The 9,922-nt window shown below is 45.2% G+C and overlaps 1 pseudogene; it reads right to left on the bottom strand.

Annotated features, from left to right (window-relative positions):
• Nucleotides 1-7,059: 7,059 nt before the first annotated feature.
• Nucleotides 7,060-8,711, bottom strand: LOC140601882 (E3 ISG15--protein ligase HERC5 pseudogene; annotated as a pseudogene).
• Nucleotides 8,712-9,922: the final 1,211 nt, after the last annotated feature.

The raw sequence follows: 9,922 nt of genomic DNA, 5'->3' as shown, positions 1-9,922 counted from the left end.
TACCACCTCCCTTGTGTTCAACATCATGCTTCTAATAATCAGATCAGCTATTAGGTCAGCCACATTACTTGGTTAATGAGCCTTTTTGAGACTTACATGTAGGCCAATAATAAATAATACACTGTAAGATGTGCCAATTTATGGAGCCAGGAAATACCCTAATGACATTGGTAAGGATGGTATTGTACGTAACAGATACTGATGGCAGACAAACAAACCCCAGAAAGCTCTGCCAATTTAACTAGGAGATTGTGGCACAGTAAACTGACCACTGACCCCACTGAAAAAATTTTCAATGATTTTTAAAACATATTAATTAATTCATCAATTGATCATGTTTAAGAGAATGATTTTAAGAGTGTGTTGAATCTGTTGAAACCAAAAATAGGGATCCCTGGGTGGCGCAGCGGTTTGGCGCCTGCCTTTGGCCCAGGGCGCGATCCTGGAGACCCGGATCGAGTCCCACATCAGGCTCCTGGTGCATGGAGCCTGCTTCTCCCTCTGCCTGTGTCTCTGCCTCTCTCTCTCTCTCTCTCTGTGACTATCATAAATAAATAAAATTTTTAAAAAAAAAAAAAAAAAAAAAAAAAAAAAAAAAAAAAAGAAACCAAAAATAACAGGTAACTTGCTTACTATCAGGACAATCTCCCAAATAATAAGCTATTAAACGCATTTTAACATACAATAATTGTGCATAGAATAACAAAGCAATTAATTAACATTTAATGTAATTCATAGTAAATTAGATAGTGAGACTTATTAAATGTCAATTAGCCATATTAACCACTGACACCAAAGTTATTCAACATGCTAATGCTAATTAATTTCTTATTTCTTTCAAGCTTAATGACAACAAAAATGTGCCTTACATATTTAGAGATTCTTAAAGTCACCAGCCTGGCAACAATGAGGATGGCTGTCTGCGTGGAAGTTTGGGAAAAGAGATTGGAGAACGGTACAAGGGGTTGTATTCTGGGGGGTCCCAGGGACCCGTGAGGGAATAGGAGGGTTATGAAGAGAAAGGGGCAGAGACTGAAAATGCCTTGATGAGTAGCTTTCTGCTAGGGCAAAGCCCACTCTCCATGGGGCCCTCTGAGAGCTCCCATGAAATAATAAGCACAGGGCCATGCTCTAGAGATGCAAAAGAGCGTGGCACTGTCCCCACCTCCAAAGGCTTACGGAATAGCTCAGCAGTGAGGAAAGTGCTAGGGTAGAGAAAGGCATGAGGTCGGTATAGGCACATGGAAAAGACAGTAAATCCAGTCAGCATAGGGTCACGCCAAGGTGATGATGCACACATTCAGATAAGAAGAATGGGTAGGCATCAAGCTGACCAACTAAACGTCTTTTAGGCAGAAGAAACAGCTTGTAGCATAGCCTGCATGGGAAAGCCAGCAAGTGGTGTGATGGAGAGTGTGGAGGGAGGAGGAGGAAGAGAGGGTTGGATATTGAGAGGAGAGAATGCAGAGGTGAGCAGGGAATAGATTATCAAAGGGCCTCGAAAGTCTTGGTAAAGGGTGGGACACCGCTTGGTAAGGGTCTTGGTAAGGGGTGGGACACACATATGTTCGTGTGCCTTCACCAAAGTGACTGAGGGCCCCCAACTCAGTTCTGGATTCTGGGCTGACAGTTGTAGTTGGTTGGCAGGATTTGGCCGTCAGCACAATGAGTAGAGGGATTCTTCCAGAATTTGTGGCCCTTCTTCATGTAAGGAAATGGTCTTCAGGAGGCCCATCTGTTAGAGGTGTCTTGGATGACCAAAACACGCTCATAGGAAAGGTGTAGGAAAAGACTAGGGCACACTGTATGAGAACAACACACGAACTTTGATGCAAGTCTTGGATCTTCTATTTACAGACTGTGACACTGGGCCAATTTCTTAAGCTCTTCCTTATCTGTAAAATAGGAGACTGGGCAAGGCTATTAACTGAGCAAGATTAGATGTATGTAAGTGCCAGGCCTGTGGCAGTAATACACCAGTAGCTGTTAGTTTTCTGCTCCATAACCCTCTAACATTCAGAAATCACACGATATAAACATCAATAGTTATCTACATTCGTAACAGGAAAACTGTACAATCGCATCTTCAAATAGTTGAAGACAATAATTCTTCATGACAGGCTCTCCAGATCCTTACTATGCTGAGTGTCTTCTTCTGAATAATTTCTAGATGGTAATTGCTCCTTCCAAAATAGTCTTGGCTGGAACTGGACCAAGGTCTGGATGGAATCTGAGCAGCCCAGAGCACAGCTGGGCTGTCACAGCCTATGTTCCAGGTCCCATAAACCTTCTGAACAGCTACATCTGACTGGAGGTTCACACAGACTTTGGTCAAGTTTAACAGTCTCCCTCACCGTCCCTCCCCCACCTCCACATCTTGCTCATTTAACCTACCAAACTGCCAGGTCTTGGGGAGAGGCTCAATCTTGTTTAGTCCTGGCTACAGCTCAACACCATCACACAGTATTGGGATCTGATGTAAATGTGGTCAATGTGGTGTAGTGCAAAGAGAATCTGCCTTGGAATCAGTTGGATCTGGGTTCAAAGAACGTCGACTTTGAAATCCACTGGGAATGAAACCACAGGCAATTCAGGTAACATCTCTGAACCTTAGCTTTGCCGTCTGTAAAATAATAACAGTAGGGTTGTTGTGAGAATGAAAAGGTTCTGGATGGAAAATGTCTGGCACAAGTAAGCATTTGAGAAGGCTTTATCTTTCTCTGTACTCTGCCCTGGGCTCTGGGATACAAAGATAAGCGAAACAGGCCTGATTTTTAAAATGTACACAGTGATAGAAGAAGAAGAGAATTGTGGGTTTGACATATAAGTTCTCAGCATCTGATGAACAAATGAATATTTCTTCCATCAATTCAGATATACCAAATCTTATACTTACACAATTAATTTTGAAGAAATCTCAAAGCGGGACATTACTATTTATCTGGTTAAATTGATCTAATTGTTTTTAACCATTGTTCCAGCCCATTAGAATATTTTTAGAGCCTTTATTCTATCACAAAATATATTATATATTGTACTCAGCTTTGTGTCACTTGAAGGTCTGGTGTCTCATCTCATGTATTGACAAACATGATGCCCAGGATGGCATAGAGACACCTGTGAGACACCTGTGGCAGCCCACTAGTGACTTCCCTCCAGGGTGTTCCTCTGTGCCTAGGATATCTAGGCATTGAAAAAGCTCCTGAAATAAAACTCTACAGATGCTGACAGAAGTCACTTGGGTGGGGGGCGGGGGGGGGCAGCCTGGTGTGGGGCCAAGCAGCCATAACTCCTTTGAAGCAGTGACAGCTCTTAGTCAGCATCCTGGTTAAACCATGAGTCAAAGGGGCCAAACATGTGACACTCCATCCCCATCAACTTGCAGAGCACTCTGAATTCTTCTTCCTCTTCTGATCTACCTGCTACACTCCTTCCAGAGGGATCCATGATTTAATTGGCTGTAATATTTACCTGTTTAAAACCCTTCTGGGGTGAGTTGCTTGAAACATGAACTCCAAGCTCCTGAGCACAGTACAAAGTCCCTCCTCCATGGTTTAGCTCTTGTGTATTTCTTGGCCCTTTCTCCTGACACCCCATTCTTCATAATCCAAGCTTTAAATATTTTTTTAAATTTTATTTATTTATGATAGTCACAGAGAGAGACAGAGAGAGAGAGAGGCAGAGACATAGGCAGAGGGAGAAGCAGGCTCCATGCAGGGAGCCTGACGTGGGATTCGACCCTGGGTCTCCAGGATCGCGCCCTGGGCCAAAGGCAGGCGCTAAACCGCTGCGCCACCCAGGGATCCCGATCCAAGCTTTAAATATCCTTAATTAGTCCTACTCACCAGCATATATCTCAATATTCCACCGCCGTACTTTTGCTCATACCATTCTTTGTGTAGGGGATACCTTCCCCTCTTCCTGCCCCCTCTGCCTTGTCTATGCTTCTCGATCTTCCAGATCAGAGATCAGCTCCTTTGTCCTACAGCCTGCATCCAGGACTGATTAGGGGGCCCTTCTGGGCTCTCCTAGACTCCTAAGCATAATCTATTACCGAATCACTTAGTACAGAGACGCTGATCATTTGTCCAACTAGACTCATGGCACCTTGAGTGGAAAGATCAAATATTGGTTATCAGAGAATTGCCAGCCGTATCTGAGGACCTGATATATGGTCAACATGCAATAAAAGATCATTAAAGCAGTGTGTGTGTGTGTGTGTGTGTGTGTGTATTCTCAGAGCATTTCTACTAAGTCCTAATGACTTCCCTAAGAGTTAGAATAGAGAGCATTTTTAGGTAGAAACTGAGGCTAGGTCTGTCAGGTGGGATTTGAGTCTAACTTGACTTATCAGCCCATAACTTCTACCAATAGCAGCAGAGCCTTCATGTGTCTATAACATCTAGACCAAATATATTTGTGGCCCTGGCTTTCCTCGGAAAACTCAGGCATTGTTTTGTAGAGAGAAGTCGAATTTATCCCAGGATATAAACGACAAATCACTGAGCTTATCTCTGGCAAGGGTGTTCCCACTCCAATGGAGTGTTCCTGGTGACCCTCTGCTTGATTCTACTGGAACACATCGTTATTGGTAAGATTTCAAACATTCCAGCAACTGGCACAAGAAGGACCAATGAGAAATGACTGAGAGAAATTCTGGGTAGTCTCAAGGCACTGGTCACATGCTAGGTCTCAAGGTCAGGAACACATTGGAGGACTGACAAGGGGGGTGTAAAGGATGAACAGGCTGAAGGAGAGAACCCTCATATATGGCCTTTGAGAGCAGAATCAAAGGTTACACCTGCCACCTGACAGGCTTACAGAGAAGCTGGGCTACAGACGCAAACTCACACCTGTTCGATCTAGCATGTACCTCCATCTCTTAAGGATACTGAGCATAAATAACTGTCCCTCTCTGGAATGACGGTGCCAGAAATCTCTCATGCTGACAGAATATTTATGAGGTGGCTTCTTGGATCTTCAAGGCAGACTTTGAGCTCAAGTTCTTTCCCATGGCAGAACTTTTGATTATGGCCTGGGGCTACATCCAGCTTTGTCACTGGAGGCAGCTGTAGTCCTTTTCGTCCCCTGGTTTCCTGTCAACAAGGAACAGGAGGCCGCCTGGGGGCAGCTGGCCATCATCTTCTTGTAGGAAGCAGAGTTCAGGGCCTGTGGACCCCCAGCCAAGAAAGTGCAAATGCTCAGCTTTGTTTGGAGGGTGCCCAGCAGAAATGGAGTCTGCAAGAGAGCTAGGCAAAGAGAACACAGGACAAAGCCATGTATGGATGATCCAAAACCAAGGGAATGATATGGGACATTACGTATCTTCAGGCTGGCACAGGCTCCTCAGAGACTGGCTCTAAGGTGAAGACAGATTGTGGAGAAAAGCTTCCCTGCCCTCCATCTCTGCTCCCCATATCCATGAACTTAGTGGTTGCCCAACTCTCTGGTCTCCTATGAAGTGAGTCATCTTCAGGTGTCATAATTCAGGTGTTAATCTGCTGAATTTGTCCCAGCAGGAGGCATTGCTGGGAACTTAAAGATACGCCAGCAGCACACAGGGAGGCAGCTGGAGTGGGAGCTTCCCATAGTCAGCCTTCGGCCTTGCTCCCCACCCTCTGAGCTAACTGTCAGAGACTATGCCCTCCCTGTATACCTGTTCCCCCCTGTCTTGGCTCAGCCCTTTATGGCTGCCTTCCTCTCCTGGCTCCTGCCACCACCCCCAAAACCTGAAAATGGATGGGGGCTTCCTGGTCAGAACCCGGAGAGCTCCAAGCCCAGCCAGCTTCTTTATAAGGTCAACTGCTTCTGCTTCTGGGTTGGCATTCCTACTTCATGGGGTTCCTAGACTGTGCCTTTGCTACCTCCTGCCCCTGCTTATCAAGGCACAGGGTGAGGGTTTCCTTTGTTCCCCACTCCTAGTTAGAAGGGGCCCATGGGGCCCAGGAAGCAGTGGCATTTCACAGTTAAGGAAAGAATCTTCCATCTTGTTTGTGTTTATTCATTCCCTCTCTCTCACTATTTACTGCCTCACTCTGCCTTTGTTTCCCTGATAAGCATGGTTCACAACCTCTAGATTCTTCCAGTCATAGGCTGAGTGTGAAATGTACTGATATGGTTTTGGAAGGGATGGGAAGATGTGGAGGGTACAGTCATGGCTTGACCTGTTGAAACACTCCCCAGGGACCTGACAAATGGGTGAGTGACCCTGATTCCTTCTTAAGGGCCCCTCCCTTAAGTTCACATAATCCCAAAGCAAAGCATGTGGCACCTCCTAAGTTGGGAACACATGTGTGGATATAGAAAGATGTTAAGGAGAGGGAAGGAAAAGTGGTAGCGAGACAAGGATTTCCAGGACGCAGTGGGTCTAATTGAAAATGCCTTTGGCCGAGTGGAGGAATGAGAAGGAATGTTGGGGGATCCCTGGGTGGCGCAGCGGTTTGGCGCCTGTCTTTGGCTCAGGGCACGATCCTGGAGACCCGGGATCGAATCCCACGTCAGGCTCCCGGTGCATGGAGCCTGCTTCTCCCTCTGCTTGTGTCTCTGCCTCTCTCTCTCTCTCTGTGTGACTATCATAAATAAATAAATAAATAAATTAAAAAAAAAAAAAAAAGAGAAGGAATGTTGGTGGGCAGGGGGCAACGGAGACCTGAGCCCTTGGGATGCTATTACTGGTCCTGGTCTTGCCTAATATTTATTGGCCCCCCTCAGCTGGGGCTCCAGAGCCTAAGACATAGAGAGAGAGAGAGAGAGAGGCAGAGACACAAGAGGAGGGAGAAGCAGGCTCCATGCCAGGAGCCCGACATGGAACTTGATCCCGGGACCCCAGGATCGTGCCCTGGGCCAAAGGCAGGCGCTAAACCACTGAGCCACCCAGGGATCCCCCCTACTGTTACCTTCTGATAAACAGTGCAGTCTTTCTCATCTAGTTTGTGATATAATTGATAACCTACTGGTTTCAGGTGTGCAACCTAATGATTTGATGTATGTATAACAAAATGGTTAGACAACAAATTAACAATCATTACCATAATGTCTTTTCTTTTTTTTACACTAATCTTTGCGTTCTTACTTTTATTTTTGAAAAGATTCCCGAAAAGAGGTAAAGGATGTGTGTGAGGCAGGATCAGCCAAAGCCTCTGCTGTTGTTGATGGCTACCTGAAGGGCTTCTTCCACTCTTTCCATCGTAGGATATTTAGGAAGGTAGAGGACACTAATACAGGTCTGTGCTCTTATGGGATCTTTTTCATTCACATTTTCAGGACAGCAGAATGTTATTTTCATGTTCTTTAAGCCTTTAACTTGAATTCTGTCAGTTCCTGTAAGAAACACAAGTTCTAAAGTCAACTTGTGTAAAGCCTTCTAAAACATCACTATGGTGGGATGTTAATTATCATATCCTTCTTCATAATGTGCATTCTTTTCAAATGTTTCCCAGTCATAATCTGTATTTCCAATAACCACATCCTTTAGTTCTTCGGGATGGAAAAATTCAATAATATCCTTGTCACACACTTTGTAAAATCCTCTTTGAAATTCCTCATAAACTGCCTTCACAGAGATGTTGAAGATGTAATTGACATACTTAGAAACATAGTCTCTCTTGTTGGTCTGGTCAACAATGATGCCACTTCCATTAGGGATTAAGTCTACATCATTTTTGTCCCAATGCACATTAAAATAGATTAAAAATACTTCTCAAAAGTCATCACCTTCATCATCCAGAAGTGTCTGCAAACTCTTTCCCAAAACAGGACTAAGTTCTTTTAAGTCTTCCAGTGATGGAGTCCGGTCCAAAAGTTTCTTAAACAGGGCAAGTGGGAAAGGGATGTTGGCAACATTGAAATTGATTAAGGAAAATCCACACAGAACACCAAAGAAGAAGTATCTCTTCTCAAATTTAGGTGTGACGGGAAACCACATGTAGGAAGCATCCTCAGGGTATGTGAACATCCCATATTCTGGCCGGGTCATCTCCTCAAACACACAGTGGAAAAACTCTACCTTGACTCCTCCAGAGTCATGTCCAATTTCTTCACTAAATGATACCATTAACTCCCTCCTCAGATCTTCATTCTCAAATTGATTTAGGTGATTCAAAACATCCTCAATCAAGTGACTCCTTCTGACTGTTAGATTAAAAGTGGGCAGCAAAGCTAATTTGGACCCTCCTTGTTCCGTAATTCCAGCCAACCACATGCAAGCTCTAAATTTCTTCTCCTGTATTTTTAAAAGTGAATCTGCATACAGTAGTTTGATTTTTGACAGAATATTAAAGATAAATGGAAAATGACTGAATATGACAGGATACTGAGTGCCAACTGAAGTGTCCATACTTACGGAGTTAAACTTTCCAAGAGGATCTTCTATATGCATCCCCATAAAAATCAAGCCAGTGCATAAGCTCGTTTACTTTGAAAGTATTTTCAGGCAGTTGACACTTAGCCTGGTTTACCCTATGCAGCTTTTTCAGTATTTCTAAGAGAGCCTTAACATGATAATTGTTCTCAGAGCTTTCAGTCCAGTCATGCAGCTGAGCAGTGATGGCTCTTTTAAACATCTGGACCAGCCTGATGAATGCAGCTTCCTGCAGAGAGGCCCAGTACTCCTCCAGAACCCCTAAAGATTGGTCACTCATTGCACAAATAGCCTCTGCAAACGGAACCACCAGGTTCTCCCAGTTGTTACGTTCGGGTAAATCCTTACACATGCTCACCACCCAGTATCTCCCATAATCCTCACAAGGACCACTGAGGAAGGCACCATTGTGCCTACTGGTTGAGGGCTCAGCTCAAGAGGGGAGGAATGGAGGTGGTCTTAAGAAATAGGGTGATGATAACAAGCCTCCCACCTGTGTGCACACTTTGAGGTTCACAAGGCACTTTCATATCTTCTTCTTTCATACTCATTACCACTGTGGGAGACAGGAAAGGAGTGGCCATGCTCCTTTTACAGACCTCACATGCTTTTCTCAAATGCCCACTGTTGGATGCAGGGGAGGAGTTGCTTCTCTCGGGATCTGTGGTTTAGAGGGTGTTCTCCGCAGAGTAGACAGGGTAAACCCTATAGCAGAGAATCAGAGAGCGCAGGGCCTGAAACCTCAGACTGCTGCTGGGGCCTCATGTCCCCAAGAAGCCTGGGAACTTGAAGGAGTTCGTGTATTGAAACGAAGGTGTGGAAATAGAGCCCTCACATCCCTTCTAGCAGCGACGGCCTGAGATCCTGAGCAGACCTAGAAGATAAAGTGCTTCACCAGAGGAACCTTGGCTGGTAGTGGCTGTGGGAGGACGTGAGTGACAGCCTTTGGAACTTGGTGCAATATTTCTCCCACTGTGCCATGCTGTTTCCTGAATGGTTGGGGGTCATTTTACCGGACAAGGCCTCATGTCCTTTGGATAGTGATTTTTTTTATCTTTATAGGGCCAGCTTTAGTTACTCTGCTCTTTCCTTTATTCCTTCTTCTCCTTATCTGCTGCAACTGCCTCCATAGGCATACAGAGTCCTGGTGATGATCCAGCTGGCCTCAAGCCCTTTCTAGGCTGCCCCAGCAGGCATCCTTCCCAGGCAGGCTGTGGGGCCCTGGTCCTGAGAGAACTCACAGATGCTGGCACTGTGACCCAGGGCCAACCCATGGACAGCCCCAGTCAATACTGGAATCCGAGTGTGGGTCTTAAAGAAGGACTCGCTTCTGCCAGCCCTGCCTCCCCCCCTCCACTGCTAGTAAGCCTCACGACTGGAGCTTTCAGGGTCTTACAGATGCACATTCACTATGGTCAGAGATTTCTAAAGGATTTTCTTGCTTTGTGTTTGTTTCTGCTTATCATTACTGGGTTTTAAGACTCCAGATGTCTTCAGGGCTCAACCCTTGATTGTAAGTGGGAGCAAAGTAAAAATGAGCCCAAGTGCTTGGGGAGGACAGGT

Source organism: Canis lupus, chromosome 12, assembly GCF_048164855.1.
Source record: "Canis lupus baileyi chromosome 12, mCanLup2.hap1, whole genome shotgun sequence".
Taxonomy (NCBI): domain Eukaryota; kingdom Metazoa; phylum Chordata; class Mammalia; order Carnivora; family Canidae; genus Canis; species Canis lupus.
This window is presented reverse-complemented; position numbering and strand designations above follow the sequence as displayed.